Source organism: Canis lupus, chromosome 13 (assembly GCF_003254725.2).
Source record: "Canis lupus dingo isolate Sandy chromosome 13, ASM325472v2, whole genome shotgun sequence".
Classification (NCBI taxonomy): domain Eukaryota; kingdom Metazoa; phylum Chordata; class Mammalia; order Carnivora; family Canidae; genus Canis; species Canis lupus.
The window spans coordinates 38,375,204-38,399,686 of NC_064255.1; the positions used below are offsets into that span (position 1 = coordinate 38,375,204).

At 50.4% G+C, this 24,483-nt stretch overlaps 1 protein-coding gene across 4 annotated transcripts in view; it reads right to left on the reverse strand.

The window, feature by feature from the left end:
* ARHGAP39 (Rho GTPase activating protein 39) overlaps positions 1-24,279 on the reverse strand; it is a 90,153-nt gene extending 65,874 nt beyond the window's left edge. Inside the window, exon 1 of one of the 4 annotated variants that reach the window (XR_007401775.1) lies at positions 24,129-24,275. The gene's annotated coding sequence lies outside the window, so the exon portion shown is untranslated. Of the gene's footprint in view, positions 1-24,128 lie in introns of all 4 variants that reach the window. The other 3 variants (XR_007401776.1, XM_025450643.3, XM_025450642.3) reach the window with 3 other exon arrangements.
* Positions 24,280-24,483: the final 204 nt, after the last annotated feature.

The window sequence follows — 24,483 nt, forward strand, 5'->3', positions numbered from 1 at the left end:
TTTTTTTTTTTTTTAAGATTTTGTTTATTTATTCATGAGACACACAGAGAGAGGCAGAGACACAGGCAGAGGGAGAAGCAGGCTCCATGCAGGGAACCCGATGTGGGACTGGATCCCGGGACCTCAGGATCATGCCCTGGGCTGAAGGCAGACGCTCAACCACTGAGCCACCCAGATGCCCCCTTGCTAGTGTTCTGTTCTGGTTTTTACTTCATCAGACTTTAGTGCACAGAAGACAATGGGACACCATCTCATTCTTCATCTATATTAGCATTATTCTATTTTTTCTTATCTATAAAGGTAAAATTCACATTTAAGTACATTTTTAAATTTCTGTAATCTTTGTATTCATTCCAATAAGTACAAAAATTCAAAACACAATTCTTTTAATAAGATATTACAGGCATACCTCACAGATATTACAGGTTGGGTTCCGGACCACCACCACACAGCAAGTATCACAAGAAAGTCAGTCAAATGAATTTTTTGTTTCCTAGTGCATGTAAAAGTCACGTTTATACTATTCGGTCATCTGTGAAGTGTGCAGTAGCATTATGTCTAAAGAAATGTACATAACTTGATTTTAAAAATGCTTTATTGCTAAAAAAATGCTATCACCTGAGTTTTTACTATCGCAAATCACTTTTTTTTTTTTTTTCTTAATCGCAGATCACTTTAACAAGTATAATAACAGGGCAGCCTGGGTGGCGCAGCGGTTTAGCGCCGCCTGCAGCCCAGGGTGTGATCCTGGAGACCCGGGATCTGTACCTACATTTAAGTTTAAAAGTTAGATGCGGGGCACCTGGGTGGCTCGGCTGAGCATCTGCCTTTGGCTCAGGTCGTGGTCTCGGAGTCCTGGGATGGGGGCCCACATCTCCCTCTCCCTCTGCCCCTCCCCCTAGGTGTGTTCCTTCTCTCTCTCTCTCTCAAACTCTTTAAAAAAAGAGAGAGCTCTTTTTTGGAGCTGCCCCTCTTCACCAGCTCAGAAGCTAGATCCCCATGTGCGTGGGCACCTCAAGAGACCTCTGCATAGGGGTCCTTGATCTCTGGGTCTCCTTGGGCACCAGTTCTCACAGAGGTGATGTGGGAGGTGGTGTCTGAGAGGTCCTAGTCACAGGACCGCAGGTGGAACGGCCACACCCCATCCAGCTCTCGGCGCTAATCCGTGGCACGGGGGTCCCTAAGTGGTGACCCACAGGCCTCCAGGCAGCAGAAACAAGAGGTGATGGCCATGAACACATCAAAGGCACCTTCCAGGAGGGGACACCATGTGGCCTCCGTGCTCGCCTAGCCGTCACAGGAACAAAGGCCCCAACCGGTGCAGACACCCATCCCGTCCCTCTATGTGCTTCACAGGCACAGCCAACTGTCCCTACTGACTGCCACACACACGTGTGCACCTTCCTGACCTCACTGCTGCCTACCCAGCAGTGCCCAACCCCACACCACTCACCTTCCCCTTAAACACCGCCTTTGCTTTTTCCTCCGAAAGGGCGTCTGGAAAAGTCTATATAGGAGGTGAACCCAGGAACCAAGCTCTGGCCGCAAACAGAGCCTGGTTCTTCAGGGATCCAACGAGGTCCCCGCAGGCAGGGAGGGCGCTGGCTGTGCCCAGGATGCACCTATGGCCAGAGAGCAGAGGCCCCCACACGTCCCTGGGATACCCACGGCGCCCAACGCCCTTGCCCTCTCAGACAACCAAGCAGCTCTCCACCTCTCACAAACCAGCCCCACGAATCTGACTCAGTTCTGACTGCGTCAACCTGGAGGAGGCATTAGATCCCACAGGTTGAGGGCCCAGTCCCACAAGACTATGCCCATTTCAGATGCCAAGTGCAAGTGCCGGTTGTCACTGGTGCTTCTGACCAACTGGCTATAAATTGGAGGCTCCCATGACCCACTCCTCAGCTGCCATTAATTTGCTAGAATGGCTCACAGAACGCGGGAAACCAGTTTACTCACTAGGTTACCAGTTTATTACAAAGGATATGAAAGGATATGAATCAACAGCCGGATGAAGAGATCCACAGGCTAAGGCCCCAAACAAAGGAGCTTCTGTCCCCTCAGCGTCTGGGGTGTGCCGCCTCCAGCACCCAGATGCCTCTGCGCACACCAACTCAGAAGCTCTCCAAAGCCTGTCCTTTTGTGTTTTTAATGAGGCATCGGTAGCAGGCTTGACTGATGAAGTCACTGGCCACTGGCAACGCCATCATCTGCAGCCCCTCTCTCCTCCCCGGAGGTCAGGAGGTAGGAATGAAGCTTCCCACGGTCTAGTCCCAGGCTCGGGTCCCTGGCCACCAGCCCCCACCTTCAGGCGCTGTCCAAAAGTCACCTCCGTAACGCAAGACGCCCACTTCACTATGATGGTTCTGAGGCAATTTCAGGAACTGAAGACAAAAAACCAAACATGTAACAAAAGATACTTAGGAGATTCCGAGGGTTTTGGGAACTGAGTCAGAACCCTATGGAGACCAAATTCTCATTGATTATAAATCACAACATCAACACTGGGTCCCTCCACACGCTCGCCCACACCCCCACTCCCACAGGGACCTCAGCGCCCTGCACGCCACAGACCTGGAGTCAGAAAACCAGGAGGCAACCGCTGCTCCCCGGGGAGTCGTGCCTTAGTCACTCCCATCTCCCCCTCCGTCACCCTCCCTTTCAGATTTCAGTCAGGTCCTAATAACCCCAAATTCAAAACTGCAACTTAGAGAGCCTGCCCCTTGGTCCTGGTCAATGCATTCCCTACATGTGCCACGACCCTCGTCTCCCGTTCCTTCACTTCCCGGGATCCCAAAGCCCTCACTCGTGTCCCACCACTCCGCAGGCGCCACGACTTCCCAGCCGCTGCCTGGCACTAACCCTGCTGAAGGACCAAGACCTTTTAGATGCGATGCTCAAAACGCATATGACAGAAGAGAAAATTGGTAAAGTGGACTTTATCAAAATTCGAAACTGTGGGGCGCCCGGGTGCGGGGGAGGGGGCCTGTCAGTGACACGTCTGCCTTCGGCTCAGGTCATGATCCCGGGGTCCAGGGATGGAGCCCCCCCATCGGGCTCCCTGCTCAGGGGGGAGCCTGCCTCTCCCTCTGCCCCTCCTCCTGCTCATGCTCTCTCCCTAAAAAAAAAAAAAAAAAAAAAAAATTAAAATCGTGCTTCAAATGACATCAGGACAGAGAAAAACTAAGCCACAGACAGAAAAAGGTATTTGCAAATCATATAACTGATGAACTTGTATCTACAATGTATTAAAAAACTCAAAAAAAGAAGAAAAACAACCCAAGTAAAAACCAAGCAAAGAATCTGAATAGACATTTCTTCAAAGAGGATATGCGAATGGCCAGAGAGTAAAGATGCTCAGCATCAGTGGTTATCTGGGAGATGCAAACGAAAACCACGGTGTGATGCCAGGTCACACAGCCCCAGGACGGCTGTCACCACGAAGGTGGGCAGCAAGTGTTGGTGGGGACGCAGAGGAGCAGGGGCTCCCAGGCACGGCTGGTGGGCACGCAAAATGATGCTGCCTCTTTGGAAAACAATTCGGTAGTTTCTTAAAAAGCTAAAACATAAACGTTTTATATTTTACACAACCAGCAACTGCACCCCCAGGACCCCGCCCAAATCAAATGAAAAAGGGCGTTTGTACAAAGACTGGCATGTGAGCGCTCACAGCAACCGCACTCACAGAGCCCAAGCCTAAAACACCCAGTGGTCCCCCCACAGAGGATAGACAACCTAAATGTGGGCGTCACTGCAACAGGACGCCGAGCAAGGACGGAAGCCGCCAGCAAGACCGCGACGCAGCTGCCCACAAGGCGTGGTCCCACTTTCAGGACCAGGACGCTGCAGGAGGACGGAAGCAGGCGCCTGGGACCAGGCGCTACTCTCCCAGGAGCTGGGCCGCGCGTGGGTCACCTGGTGGCGCGGCTCTAGATGCAGGACGCCACGGGCGCACCTTGCAGGTGAGCCTCACCCCCAGGACGACGGCCCTGCCCCCAGGCCTCAGCTGCGGTCACCCCAACCCCTCACCGCTCAGCTCTGCGTCGCCATCTGTCCCCACGGGCTGTCATTGCTGCCAGCCGGCCCGATGCCCTCGAGCGCCCTCCAGAGTCCGGGCCGCTGTGACCCGCTCACCGACGAGCCGCCAAGGGCCACGGCCAGCCCACAGCGCGTGGGGCGGTGTCGGGGGCTCACGACCGTGTATCTCCGTGCAGGCGGGGGGAGGGCAGTCCCGGGCAGGGGCCAAGTCGTGCCGAGGTCGGAGACGGCCGCCGGTGGTGTGGCGGCCACACTTGCGCTGCTCCGCGACACACAGGCTCCGTAGCCCTGGGGGCCTCGGCGCCGCCACCGAGCCCTCCGTGCCCGGGTCAGCGTGGCAGCGGGCTCAGCTGTCTCAACAGCACACTCTGCTCATCCTTCTTAAAACGTGAAAATCGTGCGTCCCTCTCGGGGCAGAGGGGAGCAGGGTGTCCCGTGCTAACTTCGGGCTGTCGAGTGGGAGCCTGGAGGGAGTGCTCCTCGCCAGCCGCAACAGCAGCCGGACGCAACCTCAAACTTCGATGGGTGCAGGAGAGAAGAGCACCTCGAAGCCGGGGACAGCCTGGTGAACCAGCGGCCGGGGAGCGACAGGGACGAGGCACTGTGCACACAGGACACCGACCCGCCCACCTCCAGCCTCACAGCCCGAGGACCCCACACCCCAGGAGCTCCCACGAGGCCAGGCCCCGCTGTCTGAAGACATGCTGGCCTCTCGGTCAGCCTTACCCACGGCTCCCCGGTAGGCGCAGGGAGGAAGTGACCCCAAGACCACCCAGGGCCACACCGAACACTGCCCTTCCCCACACGCCTCACACAGGAGCTTCAGCTGCTCAGTGACACTTCCCGCTACAAAGGTTTACTGCCGGAGGTCACGGGGGTGGCCAGCAAAGGCTGCTCCCCCAGCACCGCTGCTCCCCTGCCTCGGCTGCTCCTCTAGCACCAGCTGCTCCCCCACCCCGGCTGCTCTCAGCACCAGTTGCTTCCCCAGGACCAGCTGTTCCCTCACCCTGGCTGCTCCCCCAACCTGTCCCTGATCCTCCTCCAGGTACAAGGAAGGGAGCCTGGAGGTGACCCAGCCCCAGGTGACCATACATGATTGCTACAGGCCCTTAAGTTGTGGGGTGATTTATCACAACTGGGAATAATCATCTACAAAAAAATACCCAAGTTATATATCAGATTTTGGCAGTCACAGACTTTCAGTGTAAAAACTACTAAAGGATTGATTTTGGAAACAAAACAAGCCAGAGAAAAACAATGCTAAGCAGGGAAAACATACGACAAATTCAATTACTAGCTGCCCCTGCTGTGGTTGGACCGGATAGCACAGGGTTTTGGTGGGAAGAGTCACTGCCCTTTCCCAGTGAACTGACACAGGCAGGGACAGCTGGACTACAGAGTTTATTTTTATATTTTGTGCCAGATCGGGCCTGGGCCTGCACACTCCAGCCCTAAGGGCCTGAGACCCAGTCAGCAGGCCCCTGTGGTCACCACCCTGGGCTCGTCCAGCCCCTGGCGCCCACCTGTACCCCCTCCCCCACCTCACCCGTTGGGCAGCATGCACTGAGTGTCACTTTGCTGCAGCTGGTTTGTTTCCAATAAAAATTTCTGTGACTTAAAAAAAAAAACAAAACCTGGAACAAGTTTCACTCAACAGTTATAAAGACTACCTAGGAGGGGCAGCCAGTGAATGGCTGATGGGGATCGAAAATAAATGTATACTATGAACAACACCAAAGAACAACTCTCAATCCTGGCCACATACTTGAAATCAAGTGGGAACTTCAAAAAAAATTAGTTGGATTTTTTTTTAAGATTTAGCATCTCTCAAAAAAAAATTTTAAATCTTAAAAAAAAAAAAAAAAGTAGGGATGCCTGGGTGGCTCAGTGGTTGAGCGTCTGCCTTCAGCCCAGGGTGTGACCCCGGGGTCCTGGGATCAATTCCCACATCGGGCTCCCTGCATGCAGCCAGCTTCTCCCGCTGCCTGTGTCTCTCCCTCCCTCTCTCTCACAAATAAATAAATCTTTAAAACAAAACAAAAAAGTAGCTGATGGCAGACTCTAGTACATTTTTAAAGTCCTCAATGTGGTTTTCACCTGTAGCTGGAATAAAAAATCACCAATAAACAAAATAGAAATTAAAGCCAAAGTATTAATAGGAAACCAAAGAAACTAGAATAGTAAGTGACAGACACAAACACAACACCAGGCCTGACAGCCAGCTGTGCAGTAAAGAGTGGCTGAGACAATGAAAAAGAGCTGCACCCTCAAGGAAGCACAGCAGCCCCCCATGCTGTGTTCTCCCTGCAGGTAAAATCCTCACAGAGTGACAATCACCAATATTGATTAGAGACTCTGAAGACACTAACGCTTAACCTCCAGATCGTCATTTAATCTACAAGGACTTCATGTGCAGAAAACTGAAAAATTCCTAAAAAATTTAAGGAACAGCCTTCTGTTCAATGGAGCCAGAGCCCCAGTCATGGCTCAGCCTGGGTTTGTCCTCCTGCTGCAGCCACTGAAAACTAGACTAGGGGTGTGCAAACACTCCTGTCACTGCTGGACAACAAGCAGCACAGTGCTTGTTGCAAATCATATAACTGATGAACTTTTATCTACAATGTATTAAAAAATACATTAATACAGGGAGCGAGCCCTGCCATTTCTCTACTTCTGCCTGGAGACACTCCCAGACCATGGGGCAAGGACAGGGGCCCCAAGTGGGCAACTCACTGAGCCAAGCAGAGTCACTGGAAGCCAATGACTGCACTTCCAGCTGTGAGAGGAAGGAAGGTGGTGAATTTGATTGAAGAAGCACAGAGAAAACAAACAGGTTATCAATTAGCCCAACATAGAAACCATTGGAACTCGCCCCAAATAGAGAGGATGATATAAATAGCTGAAAAGATAATGGCCAAAAATATTCTAAAATTGGGCAGCCCGGGTGGCTCAGCAGTTTAGCGTGATCCTGGAGACCTGGGATCGAATCCCACGTCGGGCTCCCTGCATGGGGCCTGCTTTTCCCTCTGCCTGTGTCTCTGCCTCTCTCTGTCTCTCTCTCTCTCTCTCTGTATGTCTCTCGTGAATAAATAAAATCTTTTTAAAAATTCTAAAATTTCAATAAAACTAAAACGCTACAGATGCAAGAAACTCAATGATTACCAAGTAGAAAAACAAGAAATCACACCTAGGTTCATCATCACTTAAAACCAGTGAGAAAACACTCATCAGAAGGCATATACAATGGAAAAAAATGAGCAGCATCTTTAAAATACTAAAAAACAGAAAACAAAAATGCCAAAAGCCAAAAGCCATCAATCTAGCATTTTATGTCTAGTTAAAATATTCTTCAAAAATGAAGACAAGCGGTGTCTCTGGGTGGCTCAGTCAGTTAAGCATCTGACTTTGGCTCAGGTCAAGATCTCAGAGTCCTGGGAGCAAGTCCCATGTCTGGCTCCCTGCTCAGCAGACAGTCTGCTTCTCCCACTGACCTTTCCCCTGCTCACATAAATAAATAAAATCTTTTTTTAAAAAATAAAGACAAAATTTTTTTCCCCTTGGTGTCCATCAATAGATGAATGGATAAAGAAGATGTAGTCTATATATACAATGGAATATTCCTCACCCATTAGAAACGATGAATACCCACCATTTGCTTCGACGTGGATGGACTGGAGGGTATTATGCTAAGTGAAGTAAGTCAATTGGAGAAGGACAATAATTATATGGTTTCACTCATACAGGGAATATAAGAAATTGAAAGGGATTAAAGGGGAAAGGAGAGAGAAATGAGTGGGAAAAATTAGAGAGGGTGATACAACATGAGAGACTCTAACTCTGGGAAACAAACAAGGGGTAGTGAAAGGGGAGGTGGGTGGGGGGATGGGGTGACGGGGTGATGGGCATTGAGGGTGGCACTTGACAGGATGAGCACTGGGTGTTATACTATTTGTTGGCAAATAGTTAATTAGCATTGATTAATTTTTTTCCACAGCATTATATTTTACTTTATTTTTTTATACTTTTTTAAAAAAGATTTTATTTATTTATTCATGAGAGAGACACAGAGAGAGGCAGAGACACAGGCAGAGGGAGAAGCAGGCTCCATGCAGGGACCCTGATGTGGGACTTGATCCCAGGAACCCAGGATCACAAGCCCTGGGCCGAAGGTGGGCACTAAACCACTGAGCCACCCAGGGATCCCCATATACATTTTTAAATTTAAATTCAACCATATTTAAAAAGCCTAAAAAAGAAAAAATAACATGATCATAATAGAGGCAGAAAAACATTTAATAAAATCCACCATTCATTTTTAATAAAATCTCAAAGCAAAGTAATAGAAGGGAACTCCTCAACCTGATAAAGGGTATATATACAAAACCTACACACATACTAACTAGTGAAATACTGAATGCATTCCCCCATGATCAATAACAAGGAAAGCACATCCACTCTCAGTACTTCCATAGGTATTTTACTGGATGTCCTAGGTAGTGCAATAGGCAAAAAAAAAAAAAAAAAAAAAAAGAAATAAAGGGAATTTGAATTCAAAAGGAAGAAATGAAACTACCTTTATTTACAGACAAAATGAGTGCATATAATAAAAAACATTGTTTAATATTAGTAAACTTTAACACTTAATAAACATTAGTGACAAATCTGACAAAATATATACACCAAGTACTACAAAGTATTGATGAAAGAAATTTAAATGGATCTCAATTTATGAAGAGGTATTACTAGGTTCATGGATTAGAAGGTTCAATCTATTTGATCCCATGCAATTCACTCTTCCCACAGATGTTGACCCCAAAAGCACTCCCAAGTTTCTGCAAATCTCCATCCCAAAGTCTGCTTCCCAGGGAACCCAACATGGATAGTAATTAAAACTGACCCTTGAACAATGTAGGGTAAGGGTGCCGACCGCCACACACTTGAAAATCTGCATATAACTTGTGACAACCTCAAAACTTACTACTAACATCCTACTGTTGATCGGAAGACTTCTCAATTACATAGACAGTCGATTAACACAGATTTTGTATATGTATTATATTCCATACTATTACAATAAGGTAACCTAAGAAAACGAAAAATATTAAGAAAATCATAGGGAAAACACATTTACGGTACCATATTGTATTTTAAAAATCTGTGTAGGGGCACCTGGGTGGCTCAGCGGTTGAGCATCTGCCTTTGGCTCAGGTCATGATCCCGGGGTCCAGCATCGAGTCCCACGTCGGGCTCCCTGCATGGAGCCTGCTTCTCCCTCTGCCTGGGTCTCTGCCTCTCTCTCTCTCTCTCTCTCTGTGTCTCTCATGAATAAATAAATAAAATCTTTAAAAAAAAAATCTGTGTATAAGCGGAACTATTGTTCAGACCAAAAGTTGTCCAAGAGTCAACTTTATATATATGTGAAGGAAACAAAGGAGACGGAAGTGTAGGATATAATACTTACGTACGAGGGGTAGATACCTAGCTAGCCAGCAATGTGTCAACCCCGACGGTGGAGTGTGATGAGCATAACTAGACGAACACAGTGAGGGCTGGAGGGAAACGGCCAGAAACCCCCTACGTGTGCTTCAAAACTGTGCTTTTGAAGAATGCTTGCTTTCTTCATTATTTTTTTTAAGATTCATTTATGAGAGAGCGCGGGCAAGTCGGAGAAGGCGCAGAGGGCGATAGTCTCGAGCTGAGTGTGCTGAGCGCAGAGCCGGATGCGAGCATCAAGCTCAAGGCCCTGAGACCAGGACCCGAGCCAAAACCAAGAGTCACACGCTTAACTGACTGAGCCGCCCAGGAGCCCTGAGGAATGTTTTCTTTTACGATAGGTAAGATCATATAAAATTGCCATTTTTCAACAGTTTTTCTGACCTACAGAAACTGCAATTTCAGATGGTTCAACTTTGTATTTTCACGGTATCCTGCCTCAACCACCACAAAATACCCATCAGGCTAATAAATTCTCTCTTTTCCATCACCACCAGCCCTAAAATCTAAGTGTGGAAACACAAGTGTTGTCCGTCGAGTTCAAAATTCAAGAGTCTACAATGAAGACATTTTTTAGAATATTTCACGAGGTCTAAACAACGAGATGAGAGAATTCCAAACAATCCTCTGAGGCACTCGCCCTTGGCTCATTCTCTGGATGAAATGCTTCACCCTCACCTGCAGACAGGTCAGCTCCCCGACCGCAGTCCTGTGGGCCCCCCTGCGTGGGCCCCCAAGGCTCAGCTCCCCTACTCTGCGTCCCTCCCGGGTCTGCACCGCAGACCCTCTGGCAGCCAGCCGCGCCCTCAGAGCCCGGCCACCGCAGCCCCCAGGTAGGCTGAACGCCCACGTCTGCTGCGCGCCCGCCCAGAGCCCACCGCCCGCCTGGCACCTATCGGCGCACACCCGGGGCTGAACTCCCTCCAGCCGCGCGGGCGCGCGGGTCCAGTACGGGGGACTCCGGGCTCGCAACCGCTCCCCGTCCAGCCCCCGCGGCCCGACTCCACAGGTTCCCGAGGGCCAGCCAGCAGCACCTCAGGCGGTGCCCCAAAGTAGAGGGCCACCCTTCACACCACCGTTTTCCGGGGTGTGCCCACCGGCACTGCTACCGGCCACTGCAAGGGGCGCCTGGTGTCTCGGGCCTGGGTTGAGCCCCACGTGGCTCCCGCTCGGCGGGGCGTCTGCGGCTCCCCCTCCCTCTGGCCCTCCCCTGCTCATGCTTTCATGCTCAAATAAGTAAGTCAATAAATAAAATCTTTAAAAAATAAATTCTAATTAAGACTAAATAACATTTTTTAAAAGATTAAATAACATCTAGGGATCCCTGGGTGGCGCAGCAGTTTAGCGCCTGCCTTTGGCCCAGGGCGCGATCCTGGAGACCCAGGATCGAATCCCACGTCGGGCTCCCGGTACATGGAACCTGCTTCTCCCTCTGCCTATGTCTCTGCCTCTCTCTCTGTGTGTGACTACCATAAATAAATAAAAATTAAAAAAAAAAAAAAGATTAAATAACATCTAACATTCACCTCCCCCCCCCACAAGGCACGTTTCAGCCCTCAGCAGCCCTCGTGGCTCGTGGCTGTGCTGTTTCTGGGCAGCACCACCAAGAGTGTGCCTCTTACCATCCTGGTCCAATCCTCTCCCACTACTCTGTTCCAATAAAAACATCTCGCTAATTGCTCCTCAATTACGCTTTGCACGTGCCGAGCCCGAGTCCTACCTGAGGAACACTGCCGTCCATCACAAAGGCCTCAAGGAGCCCCGGGGGTGACCACCAGTCCCCACATTCCCGGACACCAGAGTCCAGCCGGGCTTCAGAGAGCCCTCACGCCCCTTCCTCCAGGAGGCACTCAGCTCAAACCCGTCCTGCCGCTCCTGAGCCAGCAGCGCCCCCTCCGTGCACACAGATGCACACACATGCTTGTACGCACGCACAGTGACAGACACATCTGCACGTACACACTATCTGCCCACAGCAGCCAGAGTTTTCCAAAGTGTCTATTAAATGAAGTGGCTGCGATATGATGATTTATAAGAAACGTACGTTTCCTTTTCATCCACAGTTCCTAAAAACTGCTTCAGGGTAAAAGTGAAATGGGGGTGTTATTATTAATGAAGGTGACTTCTGGGCCCCGCCAAGGGGCAGGCGCTGGGTGCCAAGAGGACCAACCAAGAGATTAGAGGTTAGAACTTTGGTCCTGACTCCCGGCCCCCAAGGGAGAGGGGAGGTGGGACTGGGCCCCTTTCACACCTTCTCCCCTCCCAAACCTCCAGCAGCCCCTCCTCCTCCCCATGGAGAAGCGTCAGGAGAGGACATGCATCGCCCCACGCAGGCACCCACCACGGCGCGGCAAGTGTCCCCCTACAGCCCTTCTTCCTAAGATGCCAGCACCCCAGCGCTCAAGCAGCTATAATTTCTTGCATCCTACACAGCATGCGACCAAGTAACCTTCTGTGGCCCATTAACGGCAAAGCCCTTGAAAAAGGGGTCTGTGCTCAGAACCTCCAGTCTTCTGTCCCTTTTCTCTTCCGCCCACTCCAAACATGCTTTTGCTCGCCGACCCCCAGAAACCCGGAGTCCGCTCTTCCAAGTCGCCAAGAGCCTTGGTCTTGAGCCCAGGGGGCTGACAACCACTCCCTCCTGCCCACGGACCACCTGGGTCACCCTGCCCCCCATGTCCTCCCGACAGCCATTCCCCGGCACCCCCTCCTCGGGGCTCCCCAGGCGCTGCAGGTCTGTGCCCACAGTCTCCCTCTGAGCTCAAACTCCCAGATGGAGCACACCCAAACTAGACTCCCGAGCTGACCGCTGGGACCCCACCAGGAAATCTTCATGGTTAACCTCAAAACATGTCCAGATCCTCAGGAAAGACGAAGAAAGGGGACTATTAAGAAAAGAGATCCCCAAAAGATCCACACACATCGCCAGACTCCGGGGTCCTCTCCAGCACCTTGCCCTGCTCATGCCCCCACACCCGCACTGCGGTCCGTGCCCCGCCCAGTCCTCCCCCTCCTCCGGCCCCCAACAGTCTGTGCTCAGCAGCAGCCACAGTGGGGCGCCTCTGCTCAGGGCACACATGTGGCCCGGGAGGGCCCCGGGCAGTCTGCAAGCACAGCGCCCCCAGCCCCTAGAGGCCTCTGCAGGCTGTTCTCGGGTCTGGAATCCTTCCCCCGCATGTGGTTTACCACTTTCACCTGCTCCACCTCGGCTCAGATTCATCATCTGCGAACGAGGCCACCTGTCCCCATGCGGGCCCAGTCTCCGTGGCAGCACCGACACCTGACGCAGCGCTGGCTACTGCTGGCCAGAGGGCCGGGGCTGGCCCCCTCTCCACGGCGGTGCCCAGGCACCTAGAACAGCCCCCGCCGCAGGGAGTCGCGCAAGTGGTGCATTTACCCGAGGCCGGGGAAGCCACACCTGGACAGAAGTACGCGTCGAAGGTTAGGGGCTGGCGTTCCGCGGTCAGCGCACGGGGACCTGCACCCCAGCTCTGCCTACCACCTGGGTGCTCGGGTTCGGTTTCCGTGTCTGCCAGGTGCGACCAAGAGCACCCGCCACACGGGGCAGGCGCAGAAGTTACACAAAGCACAGACTGTGCTCCAGACGGCGTCTGCGCCAGAAGCATCAAACCACAACAGCCGTAACAGGCAACATGTATCTTTAAAAATATTTTTCCAGGGGCGCCCGGGAGGCTCAGCGGTTTAGGGTCTGCCTCGACTCAGGGCGTGACCCCGGGGTCCTGGGATAGAGCCCCGCATCGGGCTCCCTGCATGGAGCCTGCTTCTCCCACTGCCTGCGTCTCTGCCTCTCTCTCTCTCTCTCATGAATAAATAAAATCTTTAAAACAAACTATATCTAAAAAAAAAAAAAATTTTTTTCCAGGGGCGCCTGGGTGGCTCAGGGGTTGAGCATCTGTCTTCGGCCCAGGGCGTGATCCTGGGGTCCTGGGATCGAGTCCACATCAGGCTCCCTACATGGAGCCTGCTTCTCCCTCTGCCTGTGTCTCTGCCTCTCTCTCTCTATGTCTTTCATGAATAAATAAAATCATAAAAACAAAACAAAAGAAAATTTTTCCAGGGACGTCTGGGTGGCTTGGTCAGTTGAGCCTCTGAGTCTTGGTTTTGGCTCAGGTCACGATCTGAGTTGTGGGATCGGGCCCCACATTGGGCTGCCCAGCTCCCTGCTCGGTGAGGAGTCTGCTTCTCTCTCTTTCTCCTTCAGCCCCTCCCCCTGTGCACATGCTCTCTCTCTCTCTATATATATATATGTAAATCTTTACAAAAGCATTTTTTCCTGGACTTCACAGGCAGTAACAGCTTGTTAGCTGAGGCAATGTTCAAACCACTGAGCAAGCCGAAAATGCCAGTGAGGCACATCAGGATAAATCACATTTGTAGCCTTAAAAAAAAATAAAAATTAAAATTAAAATTAAAATTAAAAAAAAATTTTTTTTAACCTACTCCCAGAACTCAAAAAAGCTACTGAATGATCAGCCCCCTGAAAACCGACAAACTAGAGGATGGAAAGGTTGGAATTTGTCCACTCTCCATTATTTTCAGAAAGATTTTTGTAAAATAAATGCACTAAAATTTTTGTAGTATATTATTTCTATTGCTTATTTAGAATTATCAACCCAATGGGGAAAAAGAGTATGCATATGCATTTGCTGAACCATGCAATATCCCTGCTGGAAGGACAAAGGAGACTCTAAGTCAGTGGCTGCCTTCAGGAATGGGACCTGGAGACCTGAAGGGGGGGAGGGGGAAAGAGACTTTTTACTGCATACTCTTTAAGTCCTTCAAGGTTTTGAACATTTGTTCAAATAGATAAAAGAAAAAATTTTGAAAGATTTATTAGCAATGAAAAACCTGAAAATACAATTAACAAAGCAATTCCATTTATAATCACAAGGAAAAAAAAATCCACTGAAAAAAATAAAGGAGAGATCCCTGGGTGGCTCAGCAGTATAGCATCTGCCTTCGGCTCAGGGCGTGACCCCGGGGGTCCTGGGATTGAGTCCCACATGAGGCTCCTCTGCATGGAGCCTGCTTCTCTCTGCCTGTGTCTCTGCTTCTCTCTGTGTCTCTCATGAATAAATAAATAAAATCTTTAAAAAAAATTTAGTAATAAACTTAACAAAAGAAATTCAAGACTTATACACTGAAAGCTACACAATATTGTTGAAAGAAATTAAAGATCTAAGAATAAGATATCCCATATTCATGGAATGTTCTTAACATTCTTACTCTTAACAATAAGCCAAAACACTCCAAACTCATCTATAGACTCAACAGATCCTTATCAAAATCGAACTTGCACTTTTGCAGAAACAGAAGCCGAACATGAAATTCATATGGACTTTCAAGGGACACAGGAAAGAAAATCTTGAAAAGGAAGATCAAGTGGAAGACTCACACTTTCTGACTTCAATACTTAACTGCAAAACTATGGTAATCAAGACAGGCTGGTACCAGCGTAAGCACAGACATACAGACCACTGGAACAGAGTTAAGAGTCAAGAAACAAACCCTCAAAGTTACAGACAAGTGATTTCTGACAAGGGTGCCAAGATGATTCAACAGGGAAAGAATGAGCTGTCTTTTCAACAAATGGTGCTGGGATAACTGGATATCCACAGCAAAAGGATGAAGCTGGACCCTCACTTCATATCTCACAAAAAAATTAACTATAAAATTCTTAGAACACAACACAGGAATAAATCTTTATTACTCAGGATTAAGAATTGGTTTTCTAGGATCCCTGGGTGGTTCAGGGGTTTAGTGCAAGCCTCCAGCCCAGGGCGTGATCCTGGGGTCCCGGGATCAAGTCCTGCATCGGGCTCCCTGCACGGAGCCTGCTTCTCCCTCTGCCTGTGTCTCTGCCTCTCTCTCTCTCTCTCTCTCTCCGTGTGTGTCTCATGAATAAATAAATAAAATCTTTTTTTAAAAAATTGTTTTAAAAAAAATTGTTTTTTTTAAGCTACAACACCAAAATACAAGCAACAAGAAAATAAATTGGAATTCATCAAAATTTAAAACTTTTGTAGGGATCCCTGGGTGGCGCAGCGGTTTGGCGCCTGCCTTTGGCCCAGGGCGCGATCCTGGAGACCCGGGATCGAATCCCACATCGGGCTGCCGGTGCATGGAGCCTGCTTCTCCCTCTATGTCTCTGCCTCTCTCTCTCTGTGACTATCATAAATAAATAAAAAAAGAAAAAAAAAAAAAAAACCTTTTGTACTTCTAACAATACCATCAGGAAAGTGAAAAGACAACAACAAAATGGGAGAATACATTTGCAAACTGATCAGGGGCTTGCTATATGAACACACAGCACAGTAACCAAAAAGATAAATAACCCAATTAAAAAATGAGCAAAGGACGCCCGGGTGGCTCAGTCAGTTAAGTATCCAACTTCAGCTCAGGTCATGACCTCAGGGTCCCAGGATTGAGTCATGTCGGCAGACTCCATGCTCAGAGGGGGAGTCCGTTTGTCCCTCTGCCCACTCCACTCCCTGCGTGTGCGCACACGTGCTCTAATATATTACATCTTTTTTTTTTTAATTTTTTTTTTTTATTATGATAGTCTCACAGAGAGAGAGAGAGAGAGAGAGAGAGAGGCAGAGACACAGGCAGAGGGAGAAGCAGGCTCCATGCACTGGGAGCCCGACGTGGGATTCGATCCCAGGTCTCCAGGATCGCGCCCTGGGCCAAAGGCAGGCGCCAAACCGCTGCGCCACCCAGGGATCCCTATTACATCTTTTTTAAAAATGAGCAAAGGACAGATGCCTGGGTGGCTCAGCCGTTCGGTGCCTGCCTTCAGCTCAGAGCATGACCCTGGGGTCCTGGGATCGAGTCCCTCGTGGGGATCCCCGCAGGGAGCCTGCTTCTCCCTCTGCCTGTGTCTCTGCCTCTCTCTGTCTTTCATGAATAAATAAATAAAATCTTTAAAAAAAAAAAAAAAAGAGCAAAGAACCTGAATGGACATTTCTCCAAAGCTGACATATAAACTGCCAACAAGCACATGAAAAGATACTCAACATCATTAGCTAGCAAGGAAACGCAAATCGAAACCACAATGAGACCCTACTTCACACCCACTGGGTTGGTTATAATAAAAAAGACACTCAGGGGCCCGAGTGGCTCAGCTGGTTAAGTGGTGAAGCGTCTGACTCTTGATTTGGGCTCAGGTCATGATCTCAGGATTGTAAGATCAAGCCCCACAGCAGGCTCAGCGCTTGCAGCAGTCTACCTAAGCTTCTCCTCCTCCTGTCCCCCAGCCCTCTCACCTCCACCCCTGCTCATGAGCACACCCTCTTAAAAAAAAAAAAAAAAAAAAAAAAAAGACAAAATAACAAGTGTTGGAGAGGATGTGGAAAAACTGGAACCTTTACATGCTAGTAGCAGGAATTTAAACTTTGGCGCTTCTTCAAAAATAACCCTAGAGCTACCGTAAGATGTAGCAATTTCACTCTTAGGTAAACACCCCAAAGAAATGAAAACATATGCAAACACTGGTTCTCCAATACGTACAAACACTTGTTCACAAATATGTACAAACAGCAGCATTATTCATGATAGCCAAAAAGTGGAAATAACTCAAAAGTCAGTAACAATGAATGGAAAAATAAAATGTGGTACAGTCATAGGATGGAATATTATTCAGCCATAAAAGGCTGAATGCGTTACCCCAGCACACCAAGCAGCAGCACGGCGTCCGCAGAGACCAGCAGCTCAAGACAATCCCTCCTATCACCCTCCACATGTAACCATCAAGCCCTATCGATGTGACACCTCTGCCGACCTCTCCGCCTCCACCCCACGTTCACTCCTGAACCTGTTTCTGTATCTTCATCTCCAATTCACTCCTGATGTGACAGCCAGGGTAAGGCTTCCAAAAGACTGCCTTCTGACATGTCCTGTAGTTGGTGGGTAGTCACCTCGCCCCTCTCCCAGGCTCCCACTCCATGAGCCCTGCTGCCCCCAGGGCGCCGTATGAGCTAATCCTCCTCCCCACTCTCCAACCATAATGTGGCTTCAAACTCAATCTTGTGCCCAATTAATACACCTGAACACCCAGTCACAGAGTCCCCTCCTTTCTAGATGAGATACCCTTTCTTCCAGAAAGCCTATCTAAACTTTGTTCATTCCAGGCCCAGCTAGTCGCCACTGCAGGCGTCTCCTCAAGACCCTACGCTTGCCTCTACCACTGCTGTCTACATGAGGTTATCATAATCCACTCTCGTGTGTCCGCACCAGGGGGTCTGGTCTGTCTCCATCTCAGGACACTGACAAGAGGCTGGCACACAGCAGGTGACAGGAGAGACCAGGAGCAGGATACACGTGGGCGGGCCTGTCGATACAGAACCAGATGTCAAGTCTTGACAAACCAGTGGAGAAGCCGTCTACTCGTGAGCAGCCCCCATCCTGGGCCCCAGCGGCCACGGGCAGGAAGGCCCAAACTGTTCCTGGACAGCTACCTGTGGTCCTCACACACCCCTGTGAATGAAGGTCTTTGAGACCCACAGAGTTACTCCCTTCTAACTTTTAGGAACCAGAGGTGGGATCCCTGGGTGGCGTAGCAGTTTGGCACCTGCCTTTGGCCCAGGGCGCTATCCTGGAGACCCGGGATCAAATCCCACATCGGGCTCCCGGTGTATGGAGCCTGCTTCTCCCTCTGCCTATGTCTCTGCCTCTCTCTCTCTCTCTCTGTGACTATCATAAATAAATAAAAATTTATTTTTTAATAAATTAATTTGTTATTGTTCAAATAAATAAAAATTAAAAAAAAAAAAAAAAGGAACCAGAGGTTACTTCATGGATTTCCCAGAGTTGGAAGAAATAAGAATCTTAATAGCATAGCTGAATTGCGAATACAAAATATAATGGCCAGCACCACAATTAAACAAAAAAACAATGAGTCCAGAAGCTGCCTCGCCTTTATTAGTGACATACGCAAGCTGATGCACAAATAATGAGAGAACTGTGGGCTGGGGAAGTTTATATTGTACATGCTTCGTCACACTCCTAACTGCTAGGAAGAATGTGCTAGCCACCACAGAAATACCAGGGAATGGTGGAAAGGTCTCTACTAGAAAACCATTGGCAGCGTCTTAGGGACAGTATTACTGTAAAGCTCAACCCAGGAAGGAGGTCCCAGCCACTCTGAGAGGAACCCCAAGAAATGACCAGGAGAGAGGCTCCTGCCCTGTCTGCTGACCGGAAGGAGTGGATCCAGTTTTGTCATCTGTGAAATGGTGTGAAAAGGAGGGGCGCCTCGGTGGACTGCTGTGAGGATGGGGGGAACTGGTACATGGAAAGGGCTTTGGATAACATGTGGTGGTCCCTGTACACTGTCGGTATTACAGGAGTCCCCCTTTATCCACGGGACATGCTTCAGACCCCCAGTGGGTGTCTGAAACTCCAGATAACACCTAACTGTATATACTGTTTTTTCCTACATATATATACCTGGGATAATAAAGTTTAATTCATAAATCAGGCACAATAAAAGATTAACAATAATAAACTAGAACAATTATTAATAATACACCATAAAAGAGTTATGTCAATGTGGGGAAAAGAAAAAAAAAAAAAAAGACCAAGAGAAGAAACAAGACAGACAAAGGCACAGGGTCAAAAAGGAAAATCAGCTGAATACCCGAAGCTGGGGTGACTGGTTTACACTGCAGCCAGGAACATGGGGCTTGCTGGTCTTCCCCCAGTGTACACAAGGACAGAAAACGGGCTCCGCTGACTCGTCTGCCTCTTGGTGTTAAAACTAATTTTTAAAGCCTCGTGCACATACAACACTCAGTACCTTACAGGACCCTCCAGGATTCAGTCGTGCTGCAGCCTTACAACACCCCTGGAAAATAAACAGGACAGACATCCTCTAATCCGCACACAAAAGCCCAGGCTCGGATGTTAAACTGTTCAGCTGTGATCAGCTGCACTGGTCAGGGATGGAGTCAAAGCTGAAGGCTAGTCTTCTGTAGCATCAGCGACACCTGGCAGTCAGAAGCCGACCAGGGATTTACGGCTCACTCCCCAAGCCGCCCAGTGGGCCTTTCCTCACAACCCCGGGACGGTGTCAACACCAAGACTCCCTGTGGGCTCCCACCCTGGAATGCTCCCTTCTGAAAAATCCCAGTCCCTCTTGTTCCTAACAGCTTTATTGAGGTATAATTCACATACCTAAAATTCACCCATTTAAGGTGGACAACACACAGCCTTCACCACAGGCAATTACAGGATACTTTCATTATCCCCCAAATAACCCCAAATCTCTTAGCTGTAACCCCTCAGGCTCAGACAACCACTAATCTACTTTCTATCTATGGATTTGCCTACTCTGGACATTTCACGCAAATGAAATCATACAATATGTGGATTCTTATGTCTGGCTTCTTTCGCTCAGCACAATGTTTTGAGATCCATCCATGTCGTAGCATGAATCAGTACCCCATTTTTTTTATTGCCAAATAATATTCCATTCCATGGACAGACCACATTTTGTTTATCCATTCATGTGTTGCTGGACGTTTGGGTTTTTTCCAATTTTTGGCTATTATGAATAGCTGCTGCTGTGAACATCTGTGTACAAGTATTTGTGCGATAGTGTTCTCCTAGTTACTCTTATCTATAAGAACACACAAAAAGTGAGCCAATTTCCAACTGAGAAACTCATTTAACCTGATCATACCATATTGTTTAAGATCTAGATAACTGGGAAAAATAAATGACCACAGGAAGTACAAAGATAAAGACATGAAGATATAAGAGCAAAACTTGATCTAATGGAATAAATAATGATTAAGGAAAGAAGTGCTATTTCTAGGGATGGGTCCTACAGGGATATTCCCACATTACCAAGCTCTGTATCTGCAAACTTACTTGTGACTGCACAAAATGTGGTATTCAGCATTAGGGGCTACTGAGATAAATCATAGCACCTCCATGCAGCCAAACACAATGCAGCCACGTAAGAAAATGAACTGGGAAATGTACTGATATGGGATGACTTCCCAAACATATTTAGTTAAAAATGGCAAGGTTCAGAAACTTTTTGGAAAAGAGTAGGAAAAAAAGCATTTGCTCTTATAGGTATAAAGTATCTCTAGAAGGAGATACAGTAGGTGCCTCCAGGGGACCAGGCTCCTGGGTCCAGAACAGAAGTGACATTGTGCGGTATTTTCCACTGTGAACATGAATATATTATCTATCCTAAGAGAACTTGTTTTAACCTTTCAAGAAGCAAAAATAAATAGAATCTATGAGAATTAAAAAAATTATACTTAAGAAAGAAGAAAAGAGGCTCTGGGTCATTCTAAGCAGCCCAAATGGAGGAAACAAATAAGGGAGCTGCTCCCACTGCTGTGTTAATCCTCCTCTGGGGTGAAACCTGCCCAAATCCACCATCTTTCCTGAGGTCAATGCCCTAAGAAAATGTTGCAAAGAGACACTGAGAATACAAAGGTTTCTTTTGCCCTCAAAGACCTCCCAGTGCAGAGGGGAGACAACTCTGATTTGTGCAGTGACCAAAGGTGCAGCTCACATACCACGGGATGCAGAAGTTGTTCTGAGTGAAGGAAGGCATCAGACAGGCTCGTCCTGGGGCAAGCCCCCTTGAGGGCCAAAGGAGGTGAAGAGGCCACTCAAGCTTTGCTTGTTTTGAGAGGAGCGGGGGGAGGAGGGAGCGGAGCAGAGCCTGGCCTTTGCAGCTCTGGCTGCTGTCGCTGGAGAGCAGAGCGTGAGTCAGGGGCACACAGGGAAAAGCAGTCTAAGAGGCATGTGGAGCCAGGCAGGCGTGCGGGGCAGAGGAGCAACCAGCTGGACACCCTCTGGGCCTGCTCTTCAGAGAGCACGCTGGCTGCATACCTGTCCCGTGCACCGTAGGACGCTGAGCAGCACCCCAGCCTCCACACATTTAGAGCCAGTAGCACATGCCCCAAGGTGGAACAATCAAACCCTTCTCCAGATGAACAGCCTCTGGGTGGGAACCACTGCTCTCAACACGTCACCTGAGCAAGTCACCTGAGCAGTTACGGGGAAGACAGAAGAGAGGGAGCCCACCCAGAAGGCACAGCCATCACGGGCACAGGCCCTGGACGATAAATCTGAGGAAGGATAAATTTGCTGACTACTTAGGAGGTACAATGAGGAGGGCCTGCAGCAAAGAAATGTGGTCCTAGGGGAGGACCTAGGACACCAAGCTCTTCAGAGTAGCGATCAACCAGATGATGGTCCCAAAGCACCCAAGGACTGAGGCCAGAGGTGAAGGAGGAGGCAGGGTCTTAAAAGCCTAAAGGGCTTTTGCATCCAGAGGCTGGCTGCAAAGTCTGAGGCTGAGGGCAGAGTCTGGCTGGCACCGTTGCCCTGGGTGAGACCACCCAGACAGAGAACGAAGCAGGCCCTTTTTTTTCCTTTGTGAGGGACAGCCCACCCCAGCGCGCATGCAGGAGAAAAAGCTAGGATGGACATTTTAAAATCTGTCTTTAGATATTTTAAATTTTGCTCACATAAGCTGCTTTGTCACTATATGTTCTGAACATTAAACCCCATTAATGGGGCACCTGAGTGGCGCAGTGGTTAAGCATCTGCCTTCAGCTCAGGGTGTGGTCCTGGGATCAAGTCCCTCATCGGGCTCCCTGTGAAGAGCCTGCTTCTCCCTCTGCCTGGGTCTCTGTCTCTCTCTGTGTGTCTCATGAATAAAAAAAAAATAAAATCTTTTTTAAAAATTAAAAAAAATAGGGATTCCTGGGTGGCGCAGCGGTTTGGCGCCTGCCTTTGGCCCAGGGCGCGATCCTGGTAGACCTGGGATCGAATCCCACATCGGGCTCCCGGTGCATGGAGCCTGCTTCTCCCTCCGCCTGTGTCTCTGCGCCTCTCTCTCTCTCTGTGACTATCATAAATAAATAAAAATTTTTAAAAAATTAAAAAAAATAAACCCCATTTGTGCCCAAAGACTCTAAAGTGGAAGGACCCCCCCCCCCCCGCCCACCCCCCCCCCCCCGACACACACACCAAGTCTTAGTGTCACAGGTTTAAAGGAGATGAGGTATGGTCATCAAGAGTAAGTCTAAAATACTCTCCCTAGATCTGAGAAAGAGAATCATCTCCTTGGGAATGACTTTTCCTTCTTTGCTCTGAAGCAGGTTCAATTTTATTTTTTCCAACAGCTTAGCAAGATACCATGTTACAGAACTAGTATTCCAAGTTCTCACTCTGTTGCTTATGTCCTCACTGCCATTTAAGTTTGTTAATAGTTATCTTTTTTTTTTTTATCCCAAGGATAACACTGTTCAGTAAAACAGCAGTAGCTTCAGCGGTTTAAATCAGAGAATTACCCAAGAACTGCTCTAAATCTCATTCCTGTGTATAGAAATGAGACAGATCCGCACCTGCCCCAAGGACAGTAAGTACCGCAACATACTAGAGTGGCTCCTTGGCAGGTTTTTTCTTCTAAAAGTATCTGATGTGACAACTTCTGCATCACAAACCCATAGTAACTGATACATAACATGTCTAAGTATATAGATGTGTTCTGCATTTCCCTTTATAATGACTCGGTTTTTGCAAATACGACCACAACTGGCTTGAGTAAGAAAATAGAGCCAAAGACTTCAAGCGAATGTAAAACCAAGACGGTGACACTAGGAGCCACTGAAGAGCCAGGAGCCCAGCAGAGGGGCCCTGGGAACCCGGTGTCCGCGGCGCTGACCCCGACAGGTGCGGCGCGCGCCACACGGCGACTGCCTGGCCCCGGCTGCGTCCTCACAACCAACCCGGGAGCCCAGTGTTACTGCTGTTCCCATTTTTCAGATGGGAAACCAGAGGCACGGAGTACAAAGCCAGGAGAGCCCGGCCCCGGAGCCCGCCCCTCTGCACCCCGATCCCCGGCCTCCCGCGAGGCCTCCCGCGGGGCGAGGTGCGGGCGAGGGCGACCGGCCACCGGGCCTGCGCCAGGACGTTTCGCGGGATGAGTCTCCTTTGCAGTCACGCCTCAGGTCGCGGCTCGTTCCCCTCCCCCGGCGAGGCGCACACCTGGCTCCTTGCGCAAGGGCAGCCGCGGCCGGGAACCACCTGCTGGTACCGGGCGCCGCGGGCCGCGCGGCCGAGCACCGCCGTTGGCTTCGGACACGAGCGCCCATTGTCCGCGCCCTGGGGCGCCGAACCCGGCAGCAGGCTTGTGCGGAGGTCACCGGAGGTCGGTTCCAGCCCGCGCCGCCGGCGGCTGCGGAGGGCGCCGCATTTCTGCGGAAGGTTGCGCAGCGGCGGCGGCTGCGGGCGTGTGACGTGCGGCTCCGGCACCGCGGCCTCCGCGTTTTAAGATAAAAGACGCCCCGACCCCCGAGACGCGCGGCGTCCTCGCTCGACCGCCGCCCCGCGCCCCCGGACAAAGCGGCCCGCGCCCCGCGCCCCGGCCAGGTGCGCCAGCCCGCCCCGCCCGCCCGGCACACCCACGCGCCCGCCGTCGCCGCGGGCCCGGCTCTCCGCGAGGCCCGTCCGGGGACCTCCCCGAGGCCGGGCGGGGGCCGCAGCGCCGGCCTCTCCGCCATCTTCCCGGCCGCGCCGCCCACCGCCCGCGCTCTCACCGGCCGGCTGCTCGCCGCCGCCCTGCATCCCGGCCCGCGCCTCGGCTCTCCGCGGCTCTCCCGCCGCCGCCGCCGCTGCAGCAGCTGCCCGCGCGGTCCGCCTCCTGCGCCGCCGCCGCTGCCGCCGCCGCCGCCGCCGCCGCCAGCCCAGGGCGCCGCCGCCGCGCGTCCTCCCGTCACCAGCGCAACCCCCCGCCTCCGGCCCCGCCCCCGCGGCCCCCGCTCCCGCCACCAGGGGGCGCCCCTCGGCCCGGGTGCGCCTGCGCCGGCGCGCGGCATGCCGGGAGGGGCCGGGGCGGGGGGCGGGGGGCGCGCGGCCTGCCGGGAGGGGGGCGGGAGGGCGGGGCCGAGAGCG